Source organism: Felis catus, chromosome A1 (assembly GCF_018350175.1).
Source record: "Felis catus isolate Fca126 chromosome A1, F.catus_Fca126_mat1.0, whole genome shotgun sequence".
Taxonomy (NCBI): domain Eukaryota; kingdom Metazoa; phylum Chordata; class Mammalia; order Carnivora; family Felidae; genus Felis; species Felis catus.
This window is the reverse complement of record NC_058368.1, coordinates 27,224,922-27,240,737: the sequence shown is the minus strand read 5'-3', so window position 1 is coordinate 27,240,737 and position 15,816 is coordinate 27,224,922. Positions and strand designations below refer to the sequence as shown.

Sequence of the window (15,816 nt, the reverse complement as noted above, 5' to 3'; positions counted from 1 at the left end):
GTGGTAAACCCGTGTGTCTACCGTGAATGATAAAATGGGTGCAGAAAGATGGTTGTCCAGACAAAAAGAAGGCTGGTAAATGTTCTTTTATGAGAAGGTAGATGTACTTTGTTTGGGAGACTACATGATAATTAACTACTAAGAATGAGCCAGATGTCCCTATATTAACAGATAATTAAAAAAATAATAACAATGTTGAAGGGTGCTTGGGTGACTCAGCCCGATGGGTCAAGTATCCCGCTCTTGGTTTTGGCTCAGGTCATGATCTCACGGTTTGTGAGTTCAAGCCCCAAGTCCAGCTCTGCACTGATAGCACAGAGCCTGATTGGGATTCTCTCTCTCCCTCTCTCTATGCCTCTCCCCCACTCATGTGCACCTTCCCCCAAAATAAGTATTTAAAAAATAAAAAAAATAATGTTGAAGAAAAACAAGTTGCAAAGGTATACATTCAGTATGATCTCACCCACGTAAACTTAAATAATATTCTATATAGATACATCTACAGACTTATAATAGTTATGGATATATATCTACATATTTTTATTTCCATAAACAGTATATATAATAAATATAATATGATATAATATAATATAATATAATATAATATAATATAAATGGAATAATATACAGCAATATTGTTATAGTTAATATTACTTCTGGGGATGGATGAATAGGAAGGATGTTGATTTTTTTTTTTTTTGCCTTAAAAAAAAAGAGATCCAAAGCAAATATAATAGTATCAACATATTAAAATATAGGGGTGGATACATAGGCCTCTTTACTTTCTATAGGTTTAAACTACTTCATAATAAAAATATAGTTTAAAAATTATGGTGTTTAAAAGAAAGATATTGTAGAAACTTAGGCTATTGGAATGAACTATTCCAAAAAAGAAAAAGAAAAAAAGAATGAACTATTCCAGTAAGTCCAATTTTCTTACTTTTGAGCCTAGAATATACAAGGCTGATTATTTTCCATCTTTAGCAAGAGGAACAATGGAGAGCTAATGTAGAAGAAAAGACTGTCCTTGATATGATAAGTCAGTGGCACTTTTGGCAAATGGATGATAATTTCCAGATGGAAGTGAATTATCTGAACATAATTATATTGAATCCTCTGGCTTTAAAAGAGTGTTTCAATCATACAGTATCCATGTAAGTCACTCTTTTCTTCCTTATGGGGTGTAAATGTGAGGTTTAAGGGATGGTTAATGGATGCCACATTTTCACTGCTGCTAAGAATGTATAATTAGAGGCTGGGTTTTAGAATAACAATTTGGACATTTAAAGTATTGATTAGCTGTTCAAGACCACAGTTGACTTTTTTTTTTTTTTTTTACCTCTCACAAAGACCCTTCCTTCCTTCCTTCCTTCCTTCCTTCCTTCCTTCCTTCCTTCCTTTCTTTTCCGAAACTGCCATTAAGCATTTTCTAATGTAATTCCAAGGAGCTCACGGGTACTGAAGTACTGGAGTGGGACGGAAACTTACAAACATTTTATTAACTTTGGATCACTTGCAATTATTAGAATTAATAGCAAAGAGCCAGAGAGGTTTTTGTTTTTGTTTTTTTTTAAATCATAGTGGTAAATAAGCCTGAAATGTTTCACTCGTGAGGCAACAGTCGTGAGATATATTGTTAAATATGAGGGGTGAAAATATATCACAGACACGAGTGGTATTACACAGCACACATTTTTCTGAAAAACGTAGTCTCCACGCAGGAGGATTAGATATATACCCACAATAAGAGGGCATATTGACCTATAATTTTCAATATTACATCCTTGTATTTTTTATTATATGCTATTTTTCAGCTACTAGAGGAACACGGTCTCATAAAGCTAATATTTATTCTTCCAGGTTTATAGAGCTAGTAGTGCATTTCAGGAAATGAGAAACTGAGAAGTCAAATATAACTTGGGGTCTTGTGCACAAAAGAAGACAGAACAGGAAAATCACCATGTTTAAAAAAACCTGGCTGAGGAACTCAGCCATAAAGCGTTAAATAATTAAATAACACAAGATAAGGGAAGCCTCAGATGTTATTTCTCTCTCCATGCATGTAAGCCTTTCTATAAACGATACATTTTATCACGTAGGATTCCTCATTTTACTAGAAAGCAGAGTCCTCTAGTCCAGGCCCCATTTTCATCTCTGTACTTATCACGTGTTATTTTGTAGACATTAAGGCAGGTATTAAGTATAATCTATTATAACAATCCAGATCTTCCTACTTGGCTGGCATTGTGTCTTCAAGTCATGAATTCTTCTTATTTTGTTAATAAGGAACCTCTGTAAATTCAATTACTTCTTAACATTAAATCAAAAAAGAAAAAATAGGAGGGAGGGAGAATTTTTCTTTGGAAAAGTACCTGTAGTTTGGTAAATGTCTCAAAAAATCAGAGCCTTAGCAACCTTCTGTGGGAGAAATGTCCCAAAGCTCCATTGTTTTCACGTTCTTTCAGTTTACAACTTTCCTTGGGACCTTGGAAGGATCCAGAAAGATAAACGTCATCAAGTCATTTCCCCATTCTCTGCTTGAAGAATGAAGTAGTCGCCACCAATAAGCAAGTGAGGGAGGAGAGAGAAATGCTGGTGGAGGGTAGGTGAAGCAAGGGATATTGGATTGAAGGGAGAGAGAGCTTCCGCTGCAATCAAGGGCCCTTTAAGCTCCCCCAAAACGGATCCTCGAATTTCTGAGGAAGCCCGTGACATAGAGTAGGGAGTTGAAAGTAGGGCACGTGGTGAAAAGGCAGTGAGGAAATATTCCTTTGTTATTTACCTGTTTTCAGTCTTCCCTCCTTTTACTCCTTCCTCAGTGACCGAGCTAATAATACCTTTGTAACATCAACCCTGCTAATACTCTGGGGTCCAGGTTCTGTCTTTTCCCTAAATCCTCAGAACTGTCCTCTCTTTGCTATTTTCCCGCACTGAGTTCCGATATTACCTTTCCCACATCCACGTTCCTGTATCAAATACCAGTGGTTTCCTTTAACACACCAAGCCAGAAATTCTGGTCTTCCGAAAGAGAATTCATAACTGCATGTTACTGTCTTTCTGGACTGCCGGGAAATAAAGGTAAGCCCAGAAGAGAAGCGTGATGGCGAGGGAAGAGAGTGTTCCCAGTGCTAAAAGTTGGGTTCCCCACCCTTTATCCAACTCTGCGGGTTTCAGCATCCTCAATTCCAGGTGAGGAGCTTGGAGTCTGGGCAGTCCCGGTCCTCTCTGCGGGCACATGTGAAGGAGCGCTGAATCTGGTTGTCACAGTGACTGGGTGCTATGGGAGCTACTGGTCGTTGGTCCCAGGAAACCAGGGCTGTTTAACCATTCTAGAACGCATGGGATAATCTGGCATCGTCAAGAACTGCCCCCACCTCGAAATGTCAATAATGGCCCCACTGACAGACACTGATAGATGATTTTTAATGCTCCTTCAATCAGTCTGGACTCTTAAACTTAAGCAGAGCATAGAGATCTTTAGACACTCAGAAAAGAACCGTAAGGCTACGCAAATTGCCGGATTATACAATTTCATAGAAGAAGTTCAACAAAGTGGGTTCATTTCTCCTGAAGAGAAAAAGGATCACTTGGCAACTGAATCTGTGATGATACAGGGGGCTCTGACCAGTAAGTTCTCTCCCTCCAGGGAAGAAGGAATGCACCATCATGCTAGGACATCCGGAATTACCTTGGCTTTTGTGACAATAGGGTTTCTAAGGAAGGAAAATCTATATTAGGTTTAAAAAGGAAAGTGGATTCCTAGGTTTGAAGGCAAATAGATTCTCATTAGTTTCAGACAGCTCAAGCCGGGTCTTGCTTACAGATGAGGGGAGAACATTTAGGTAACTTCTGAAGTCCTTTCTAGCACTTCCGTTTCTATGGATACACTTACTAGGTTTCTACACACTACGATTTGCTACCAAATTGACCGAATGGAAAGTTGAAGATGGGGGCACAACTTCCCATCCCTCTCCCCCCAGTACGTCCTGCGTGCCTCACACTTCAAAGTGCGTCGGTCATGAGGCCCAACAAAGAAGGGTGCAGAGGGAAAACGGGAATGTACCAGCACTGCAGTGAAATCTACTTTGGTTTCTCAGTAGAAATAAAAGAAATAAAAAGAAAACCCACAGGAAAGGGCCATTAGGGGAGAAAACATTTGTCACCCTGGACAGAATAGAAGTCCAACCAAATGAAATAAATGCCTGTGGAAAAAGACGGGTCGTTCTAGGGAAAGTACTCTGTTCCTTCTCCCTTGCTCTTCATTGAGTTTTTGTCCACTCAATGTACCAAGCTTTACCCTCTCCCCTGTTTATTTTTCCACCTATGAAAGATGCATGGATTGAATTCAGCCTTCGGGTAGGTCTTTGTTGGAAAGTACTTTCAAAATAAAAGTGTTTTACTTGGCACTATCTCAACAGCAAAACATGTACTTCCAAAATAAAACGCTTGCTTTGCGGGCAAGCTTTTTTTTATTGAGTAAACAACAATATTGTTTGCAATTTTTCAAGCTGTTAATATACACGTATTAAAGGCAACAACAACCCTGTTCTATCATTGTAAATCAGAGGGTGAGTACCCCTTGGTAGAGCTACATGAAAACTCTCTGGTCGCTGAGGCTTTAGAATTTAAAAGCTGTCATAATAATCATACTAGTTGATATTGACAGATGAGGTTTTGATTTTTAGTGTTTCAAAATAGAATGTATCCACAAGGCCTCTAACTAATTGATAGCACTTAACAAAATCTGATATATATAGACATTCACTATAAATTTATTAAATCTATTCCGTTAGAATTTATGGAACCCCAAAATAAAATTTGTTTGAAGCCCAAGTGGGGGATATTTTACTTCTAATATCCTTGTAACATTCTACAGAGTATACAATAATAAGTATGAGAAGTAGCATATCAAATTTCTTTTCATTTCTTTTATCTGTCTCCCAGTGAAATCAAGGGATTACAGTCTGTGCATATTCTACTTCCAGAGTTCTTATTACAATGGGGTAGGACTATTATCCTTTTTAAAAATATCCCTCAAAATTAATATCTTCACTAAGAGAAATTAGAAAAAAAATGAACACAAACCTTAAGACCTCCGGAGGATCAGAAGACAAATATGTTCTCTGAGGACTTGGTTGAAATAATGCACTCACAAAAGTCTTTTAAATGGAAGCTGTTCACAAAGGGAGTCCCATGGAAGACAGTGTGGCTTTGACATGCCAGGTGCTTCTGGAAGGAAAGAAAAAAGCGCACTATTAGGAAGTATCCGAGTGCTATTACTGCCAGTCCCGGCCATCATTGTATTAGCACCAATTGCTATTATTAATATAATGGTAGGAATTTCTGTAATCTTGTGTCCCCCAAATCTTATTTGCAAATGGCAGGGTAGGAAAGTAAGCTCTCAGCTCTGTATCTGAAAACTTTTAAAAGCCGGGAGTATTTTACGAACGCTTATTTTTCTCATTATCTAAGCAGGCTAGGATTGAAGAACTGTACATGGGGTATGAGGACAGAGGCAGCAACACCGGTATTTAAGGGGTTCCGACCAGCACAGCAAGGGCCTGCATACATACGGGCTCTTTAATTTGAACCACAGGCCTGCAACTGAGAGAGAACTGGCTCCATTTTATGGATGAGAAAACTAAAGCACAGACTCCTGATGCCGGGCTTAGAACCCAGGTCTGTAAAAGTCCAAAGGCTTCATGGCTCGCTCTTTTCCTCATTTGACTCTGTGGCCTATGTGATTTAGAAAATATATTTTTTTTAATTTTTATAATGTTTATTTATTTTTGAGAGAGAGAGACAGAGAGAGAGAGAGAGAGGGAGAGAGAGAGAGAGAGAGAGAGCATGAGCAGGGGAGGGGCAGAAAGGGGGAGACACAGAATCCAAAGCAGGCTCCAGGCTCTGAGCTGTCAGCACAGAGTCCAACCCGGGGCCTGAACTCGTGAACCACGAGTTCATGACCTGAGCCGAAGTTGCATGCCGAACAACCGACTGAACCACCCAGCTGCCCCTAGAAAAATATTTCACAAACAGAATTGACGAGAGAACAGACAATGCAGCAATTTATTAAATTAATTCAAATATCATTAAATTTAGGACATTTTCTTTCCTAATTTGCTTTAGTTTTATGTATGGTACTGTCTTAATTGAGTCACAGGAAATACAGACTCCCAGTTGTAAGCAGGGCAGCCTTTCTCCCATCTTCGATCTTGGGTTTTCTTGCTACAGATGGGAACGGAGGCCACACCTTCTGTGGTATCTCTGAGTGGTATTCCTGTGTCTCCTCATGGCTATATCCATCTTAATGGATGAAGGTGACTGGGAGGGCTGGGCAGGGCACCATCTAGATTTCCATCCTCAATTTGAGTCAAATGTCTACATGTTTCCAGTCTCTCTAGTGCCAACACAGCCCCTCGGCCTACCCTGCCCCCCCACTGGCTGGCCCAGCATCCCCTCTTACACGGTGTTTCGGGGTCACTGCCCACCAATAACAACTTCAAAATCTCCCTCGAAGTTCCAGCTTTTTTAAAATTTTTTTTCAACGTTTATTTATTTTTGGGACAGAGAGAGACAGAGCATGAACGGGGGAGGGGCAGAGAGAGAGGGAGACACAGAATCGGAAACAGGCTCCAGGCTCTGAGCCATCAGCCCAGAGCCTGACGCGGGGCTCGAACTCCCGGACCGCGAGATCGTGACCTGGCTGAAGTCGGACGCTTAACCGACTGCGCCACCCAGGCGCCCCGAAGTTCCAGCTTTTTATGCCACCGACTTCCGAGTATTGCGACTTTCAGCTCATGTCCACACCGCGTTTGGGGAGCTCCTCAGAAAAGCTTTGAGAATGGCGGAGCGAGAAGGTGACACATAACTTTAATAAGTTTGTGTTTTATTTTTATTTTTGGCAACAAAAGCTTAAGTCATGGATAAAGAAATAGGGAAAAGACGATTGATAGCATTTTCAGAGTTCTGTAGGACTGGAGCTTGGGATTGTTACATGGGGGGGGGGGGGGGGGGGAAGAAAAAAGAACAGAGCCAAACAGAGCCAGTTTATCTTTGCATAAAAGAAGGAAGAAGGGCTTGACAAAGAGCAGGGGGGGAGAGTATTGGGACCACGGGATCTAACCTAAATGACAGGAATGAAAATCAATAGAAACTCTTCTTAAGACCTCATATACTAGGGTTCTGTTTTCTTCACATCACTCGGAAGCAAAGTTTCAGGTTCTCTGCCTAAAGCTGCAGAACCTGGTTCCCATAAAATCCCGGGGGCGATTTTCAAGTATTCACTCAGCCACTATTGATTGCTCCATTTATTTATGAGGTGATCAATAAGTCAGAAAACTCCAAGAATATTGAAATGAGCAAGACAGTCCTCTTCTCAAGCCTGTTAACCTTCCTGGAAGGGGATATAAGTAGGATGTCAGAAATTATAAGAAGGGCATACGAATAAGCGTTTGAAAGAACGGGGTCTGGACCAGACTACCTAAGGTTGTTCCTGTTTCATTACTTACTAGCTGCGCGACCTGGGGCAAGGTATTTAACCCTTTACCCTCAGCTTTCTCATCCGCAAAATGCAGAAATGATGCACTTCCCGCGCAGGCTGTTGTGAGCATGAACACAGGTTATACGATCACCTATATAAAGCGTTAGGCAAAATGACCGGCACAGAGTTAAGAACCCATCGAACGTTAGGGAGAAGTAATACGACTGTACTGCCAGATAACAGACCGGCATGATGTCAGTGAGGCAAAAAGCGCTCCAGAGCTTTAGGAAGTTGGAGATCCTCTCTGTAGGGGATGAAGGGAATCAGCAAGGCTGCAGTGGGAAAGGTAGCATTCAAGATCAACCGTAACTAAACACGCACGAATGATTAGGCTTTTGTAGAAATCCTCTGAAGATAATTGAAAAGCTAGGAAATGAGCTACTTTAGGGAAAAAAATAGGCCCATGAAATTAGACATCATTTCCCAGGATTTGGTGTGAAAGTAGATATCTACCATAACAACACAGCCAGGGAATGATGCAAAGAAGAAAATATATGTATCGCTACGAACAAAGATATAATATCTCAGTGAACCCTGTTTTGTTCAACTGTAATCCAAAATGACACTATGGCTTTTAATGGAACTTGGCAAGCTCTAGGCATACCATTTTTAAACTTAGCTTCAAATTTAAATCATAGGGCTTGTGACTCAAATCTCCAATGTGACCTTTACAGGGCATTGTTCAGGAAAACATGCCTGTCGCTGTGCAGAGGAACCTTTTATTCTGGAAAGTATAATGAAAAGATGGACTGTATTGTTATAAGCACAGAGCCACAGAAGGACCGTGACTTGTGATTTTCTAGAAGCAGTGAAAACAAAGACTCTATTTGATTTTGCATCGTTCATTTCGAGATGTTGTCTTACCCTGTTAATGAACATTCCCGTTTCCTTCATATTCCGGACTTTATTCAATTCAAAAGAAGCTTAGCAAGAATCGCATCATTTATGGATTTAAAATGCAGTCCCTCTGAAGTCCCTTTTTAGGGGACTTACTGAGCCATCCTACTTTGTCCTTGCCGGACCCATATGCTATCGTACTAAACAGAAGAACTGAAAGCACATAAGGCTTGAATTCTCCCCCATCCTCCCTGCTTCCTGGCCCTGGAAGGTCTGGGTGAGGAGAGTGAATCTGCAAAACACCTAGTAGCATCTTTCCCTTTTCACCCTTCTTTATCCCTTCCACTGAATTAGGAAATCCCACCAACTTATCTTCCCATTCATCCAACTCACGATGTTATACTTCACGCACTACCATAAGCTCCTAGCTGGTTTTCCTTCTTGTAGCTCATCCTGAAAATAGTCAACAGATGAGTCATCCTCTCTGACTGGTCTATGGTGGTGATAAACAAATATCTGGAGAAGAAAACAAATGAATGACTACAGAAATGAAATAAAACCCAATTCTAATTATGTATATCCACTACTGAAGAACCTACAATCGTTTCCTATTTTCTCAAGCATCAGATCTAAGCTCCTCGTTAAGAAGAGATGTTCCCACCATCCTCTCTAACTTTAAAACAGGCTGTTTCTGACCTAAACCCTTGGGTCAAATAGAAATGGTTTGTTTATTATATTACAGTGAATCTCACCTAGGGGTACGTCCCAATCAGCCAAGTCTACTGAACTGGAATCAGCACGTGAATGGTATCACCATAGGCATTTTAAAAAATGCTCCACAGGTGATTCAGATCAGATGTACATCACTTGTTAAGAACCATACTTATTCATAGGCCCTTCTTATATCCCCTACTTATATCCCCTTCCAAGAAAGTTAACAGGCAGATTGCCCTCCTCTGCCGTCTCCTCTTCTGCGTACGAACCCATCTTTCACAGCACACTAGAGGCCTCCCCTTCAGTGACTCTCCCGAGGCCACAACAATATTTTATCCCTCTCCTGGCTTCTCATTATAGACTTAAAATATTTTAAACTAGAAAGATCTCCCATTGATTCTCTTGCTTGACTCTCTGCTAGTATCACACCCTTGTGTAATCTCCTTGTCCTCCCCACCTTGAGTGTGGGCTGGATTTAGTGACTTCTAGTGAACAGAATATGGCAAAGGTGATGGAAAGTGACATCTGTCTCGTGCTTTGACTCTGATGACAGCAGCTGCTTCATTGTGAACTGCCCAGTGGAATGACCCATTTGGTAAGGAACCGAGGGAAGTTTCCAGCTGATGACGAGCAAAGAACTGCTAAGGCCCTCAGTCCAACATGGGAGGAACTGAAACCTGCCAGCCACTGAATGAGCTTGGAAATGGATCCTCCCCCAATTGAGTAGGGTGTCCGTAGATCCTGCCCCAGGTGGGATGACTGTTGGGTGGCCCAACACCTTGACTAAAGATTGTGAGAAACTGTGAGCTGGAAGATTCCCCTAAGCCATGCCCCGATTCCTAATTGTGATGGTTAACATTATGTGTCAACTTGGGCAGGCCGCGGTATTCAGATGTTCGGTCCAAACATCAATCTGGATGTTGCTGCGAAGGTATTTTTTAGATAAAATTAACATTTAAATCAGTGGACATTGAATAAAGCAGATTACCCTCCATAATATGAAGGTTACTCTCCAACCAGCTGAAGACCTTAAAAGAAAACAGACTGAAGTATTCCAATGAAGAGGGAGTTCCGCTTGCGGACTGCCTTTGGACTTGAGCTGAAACATAACTCTTCTCTGGATCTCCAGCCTGCTGGCATGCTCTGAAGATTTTGGACCTGCCAGCCTCCATAATAGCATGAGCTAACTCCTTATAATACATCTCTCTCTCTTGATAAATAGACCTATAGATGTATATGTGCATAGGTATGTGTATATACGTATACAAGCATGCATCTACATGATATACACACTCTTGATTCTGCTCTTCTGGGGAACCTGCTAAGTTCCAGGATAATCTGCCAAACAACGATGATGCCTCCCCACTCTAGTACTTATCAGACTGAGTTATTATTACTTTTTAAATTCCTCTATCATCAGAGCCTTATAGCTCCCAGTACTAAGCCTGGTATATGGCAGGTATTCAATACGTATTTGTTAAATAAACTAATGAGTAAGTGATAAAGCTTCAGCAGCAGTGTCTTCATGTAACCACCCACTGCCAAAACAAAAACAAAAACAAAACCAAGGCAGCAATTCCCTAATTTATTGTCTGTAGTCACAGGCACCTTCAAAAAAGGTACAAATAAATATAAGAGTTGTAAGATGACATGCACATCCCTTCAAAGGTGAGCAAAGGAGTAGACATGAAAACGGTGACGTGTTTGGAGACTGGAGTGGAGGCTTTATGGAGTTGGAGAAGACCAGAGTGTGACCTCCAGAGGCGCAAATGTGAAATTTTGTAGCGTGGCTTAGAGCTCATGGCAGGGTTTTGTATCAGATGGATTTTGTCTCGGAGTGTGTGTTTCTGAAGATGAATGTGGCATCGGTGTTCAGAATAAGAGGAAAAAGGGGCAAGGCTACTGCTAAGAGAGTGAATTAGAGCCAGCAGTGAAAATACTGAGGAAGGGCTAGCCAGAAGAAAAAGGCAGGAAATGGAATTCCATCTAATTGATGGAATTTCTCCTATTCATACTAAGATAAAAGAAGAAGTGAAAGATTATAAGAATATTTTGAGCCAGGGCCTGGGGACAAGTGTAAGAACACTGACAAAATGTAGTGTTTTTCCAGAGGGGGAGCAGGCAAGTGTCTGCCTGCCTAGGGAGTGGAAGGCAATAATGAACTTGGCTTTGAGGTATGCTGAGTTTGAGAAATGTCACATTCCCTCCTATGTTTATGCATACTGAAAACCCAAGGTTTGATAAATCTTTCCCCAAAGATTAGTTCAGAATTTCAAAGACTAGGTCTTTATTTTTTTTCCAGCTGCGATATAATTTCCATACAGTAAAATGCACAGACCTTCAGTGTATATACTTCAATGAGCTGTGTCAAAGATATACTCCCAGGGAACCTGCATACCAGTTAAGATAAAGAGCATTTCCATCACCCTTGGAAATTCTTCTCCAGTTAAGTCCTCCCAGAAGGGGAGTCCTGATTTGTGTCACTATAGATAGTTCTGCCTATATGCGAAGTATATATACATAGAATCATAGAGCATATACTCTTTTTTGTCTGGTTTCTTTTGCTCAACATAATGATTATTGTTTATTCTTGTTGTGAAATGTATTGGTTAATTCATAAGAATTATTCCACTGTATAAATGTGGAGTATTCCCTTGTATAAAAACACCATAATTTGTTATCCATTCTCCTGTTGATGGACATTGAGGTTAATCCAGCGTTGGCCATCATACACAAAGCTATTATGAACAGTCCTTTTTTTTTTTTTTTAAGTTTATTCATTTCTTTCGAGAGAGAGAGAAAGCTGGGGAGGGGAAGAGAGAGAGGGAGAGAGAATCCCAAGAAGGCTCCGAGCTGTCAGCGCAGAGCCTGATGTGGGACTCGATCGGAGGAACCGTGAGATCATGACCTGAGCTGGAATGAAGAGTCTGATGCTTAACCAACCGAGCCACCCAGGCGCTCCTATTATGAACATTCTTATATAGGACTTTTTGTGGATATATCCTCTGTTTTTATTATGTAAATAGGGCATGAGTTCTGGGGCATAGAGCAGGTACATGTTTCAGTTTGAAAGGAACCACCAGTTTTCCAAAAATAGCTGTTCCTATTTTACCCTTCACCAGCACTGTATGAGAGTCTCTACATTCCCACGCCCTCGCTGGCATCTGGTCACAAGTGCTTTTATTTTTATCTATTCTAGTGGGCAAGAACTGGTACTTGAGTTTCCATTTCCCTTAGGGCTAATCATGTCATTATTACATCTTCAAATGTTTTTTGTCCATTGTAATAACTTTTGTGAAGGTTTTGTTCAAGTAATTTGTCCTTCAGGGGAAGGGTGTTCTTTGTCTTTCTAAATTAACTTGTAAAGTTTCTTCATATATTCTGGACTCAATTCCTGTGTCATACATACGTATTACAAATTGTTTTTCCAGTCTGTGGCTTCTCTGTTAACAATGTCTGTTCATAAGAAGGAGTTTTTTGTTTTGGTGAGGTCCACTTTGTCATTTGTTTTTCTATAGTGTTAGTGCTTTTGGTACCCTAAGATACAGTTGCCATATTTCTAAAGCACAGTGCTACATTTTTTTTCTAGAAGCTTTACAGTTTTTGCTTGTGTGTCAAAGCCTATGATATACCCTGAATTAATTTTTGTGTGAGGTAAGCATTAAGTTTCATTTTGTTTCAATACAGTTAATAAACTGCTCCAACATCATTTGTTGATAAGCCTTTCCTTTATCCTGCTAAATTGCTTTGGTGCCTTTGTTGAAAATCAATTAACTATATAATTGCTTATTTCCTGACAGTTGATTCTGTTCCATTGATCACTTGCCTATCCTTATCTAATACCATATTTTCTTAATTACTTTAAGAAGTCTTTTATAGAAGTCTTGAAATCAGGGAGTGCGGGTCCCCCAACACTGCAGTCTATCTTTCAAAAATGTTTGACTCAGTAAAAAAAAAAAAAAAAAAAAAAAAAAAGGAAAAATGTTTTCGTACTTTGAAGTCCTTGTATTTCCATATAAATTTTAGAAATTGTCAATTTATACCAAAAAAAATCAACAACAAAATCTTTTGAGACTATGTTATATCTGTACATAATTTTAGGAAAACCCAACATTTTAACAATTCTGAGTCTTCCATTCTGAAACATGATATATCTCTCCACTTATTTAAATCTTCTTGAATTTTTTATCAGAAATGTTTTATAATTTTTAGTGTACAGGTCTTATACTAGTTATTTAAATATATTACTACTTCACGGTTCGATACTATTATAATCAGTATTGTTTTAAACTCCATTTTCCAATTGTTTCTTGGTGTGTAGAAACAGAATTGGTATTTTATATTGAACTTGTATTCTGAGACCTTACTAAATTAAATCAATTTTTGCTAAGTTCAAATAGTCTTTTTAGGTTCCTTAGGATTTTATAGATACGCAATCATGCCGTTTGTAAATAGAGACAGTTTAATTACTTCTTCCTTTCAATCTGTAAGCTTTAAAAATGTCTTTTACTGGTTAACCCTATTGCATTGGGTAGGATCTCCAGGACAGTATTAAAATGAATTAGTGAGAGCAGACACCCATGTCTTCTTCCTGATTTAGGAGGAAAGCATTAATTGTTTCAACATTGTTGGTTGTAGATGTTTCATAGATGTCCTTTATCAGATTAAGGAAGATCCCTGTATTCATAGTTTTGCTGACACTTTTTATCATGATTAGGTGCTGAATTTTGTCAAATACTATTTCTGGATCGATCGATATAATCATATGATTTTTAAACTGTATGTATTTTTTTTAAATACTGATTAAAAATTTTTTTTTAAGTTTACTTATTTATTTTGAGAAAGAGAATGAGAGAGACAGAGAATCCCAAGCATGGCTCATGCATGGCTCGATCCCAAGAACCGTGAGATCATGACCTGAGCTAAATCGAGAGTTGGCTGCTTAACTTATTGAGCCACCCAGGTGCCCCAGTGGACTAATTTTTTAATGTTAAATGCATACTTGCATACTTGGAATAAATTCAATTTGGTCATGATATATCATTTTTAAATATATCACTGCATTCTATTTCTAATCGTGAATTAAATATTTTTGTGTCTAGGGGCGCCTGGGTGGCTCTGTTGATTGAGTGTCCGACTTCAGCTCAGGTCATGATCTCACAGTCCATGAGTTTGAGCCGCGCATCAGGCTCTGTGCTGACAGCTCAGAGCCTGGAGCCTGCTTCGGATTCTGTGTCTCCCTCTCTCTCTGCTCCTCCCCTGCTCATGTTCTGTCTCTCTCTGGCTCAAAAATAAATAAAAACATTTAAAAAAAAAAACTTAAAAATAAAATAAAAATAAATAAAAAATATTTTTGTGTCTATAGTCATAGGGATGTCAATGTGTACTTTTCTCTTATAGTGTTTCTTCTCAGGATTTAGTATTCAAGTTACACAGACCTCAGAAAATGACTTGGAAAGTGTAGTCTCTAACTCTATTTTCTCTACTTGCTTCAGATTTGTATTATTTCTTCTTTAAATGCTTGAAGGAATTCACTAGTGAACCCATCTGGATCTAAATTTTTCTTTGTGTGAAGGCTTTTAATTATTAATTCAATTTATTTAACAAATACAGAGCTATTGCTGTTTTCTATTTCTTCTTATATCAATGTTAGTAGATTTTATCTCACTAAACAAGAAATTTGTCCATTTCATCTAAGATGATTTTCTTTGTCTCTTACTGCTTCTCACATCATATAATAACAATTCCTGGACTCAGGTCTTTTTCTTTCCACTTTACTAAACCAAACGCATCTCTCCTGACTTATTTAGCTAAATGTTGTATTTTCCTTTTCTGTGAGCTTCTCTAAGCCCTTACTGTTTTAATCTTATACTGCCTTGGTTTTTCATTATCTTTCATTATTAAATCTCTGCAAATAGACTGCTTGAAGGCAGAAATTACATCTTTAACTTCATTGTCCTCCATAGCATCAAGCATGCTTGCTTAACATTAAATAAATATTTTGAGAGTACTGATTTGCCCACTCTGTGGGTTACTCTAAACATCTACTGTGGAAAAGCTTGGAGCATCTCATAATTCCAGGAAGCATGGAAGTGTTAAAAATAACGATAATAATGAAAACTATTTGGGGGCATGTCAAAAGGCAAAGTAGCCAACCTGAAAGAGTTTCCAATGGCCAAAACCGAACCGATTTGAGAAACAAAATAAATAATAATAACATTGGATTATGTAACTTAAAAATAAAATAAATACCTGTGAGTCCATAATGATATAAAAATAATTGAATAAATAAATAAATGGGAGGAAAGAGACAAGTCTTCTCGCAGAATTTCAGACAAAAATGTAGAAGGAAGGAGTCAAAACAGAAAATAATTGCAACACCCAGTAGTATTTGTTACAGGCCAGATTTAAGGATGAATACTAAAATTTTAGTGGGCAAAAACTTAAACAAGAACACGATAGTTATATAGCGTCTAAGAAGACCCCTAAAATATTAAAATCACTCTAGTCATTTTAACGTATGTCCAAAAGTCTTTGATACTCTTCTTTCTATTCAGGAGATGGAACTTAATTTCTCTCCCCTTGACTGTGTGCTAGCATTAGTGACCTGCTCTAAATAAATACAATATTGAAAAGAAAATAGTAACTGTGAAGGAATCTGGCAGACAGATCAAGTGATCAAGGTTCGTATCACCAGTAAAAGTCATGAAGATATCATGTACCTT

General features: G+C 39.0%; 1 protein-coding gene across 16 annotated transcripts in view; it reads right to left on the bottom strand.

Moving 5' to 3' along the window:
* Nucleotides 1-15,816, bottom strand: part of ENOX1 (ecto-NOX disulfide-thiol exchanger 1) — a 579,959-nt gene that overhangs the window by 293,697 nt on the left and 270,446 nt on the right. For 15 of the 16 annotated variants that reach the window (XM_023251799.2, XM_023251828.2, XM_023251820.2 and 12 more), the window contains one exon: nt 5,086-5,229. The exons of the other annotated variant lie outside the window; for it this stretch is intronic. The gene's annotated coding sequence lies outside the window, so the exon portion shown is untranslated. The remainder of the gene's footprint in view (nt 1-5,085; nt 5,230-15,816) is intronic. 16 annotated transcript variants of the gene reach the window in all.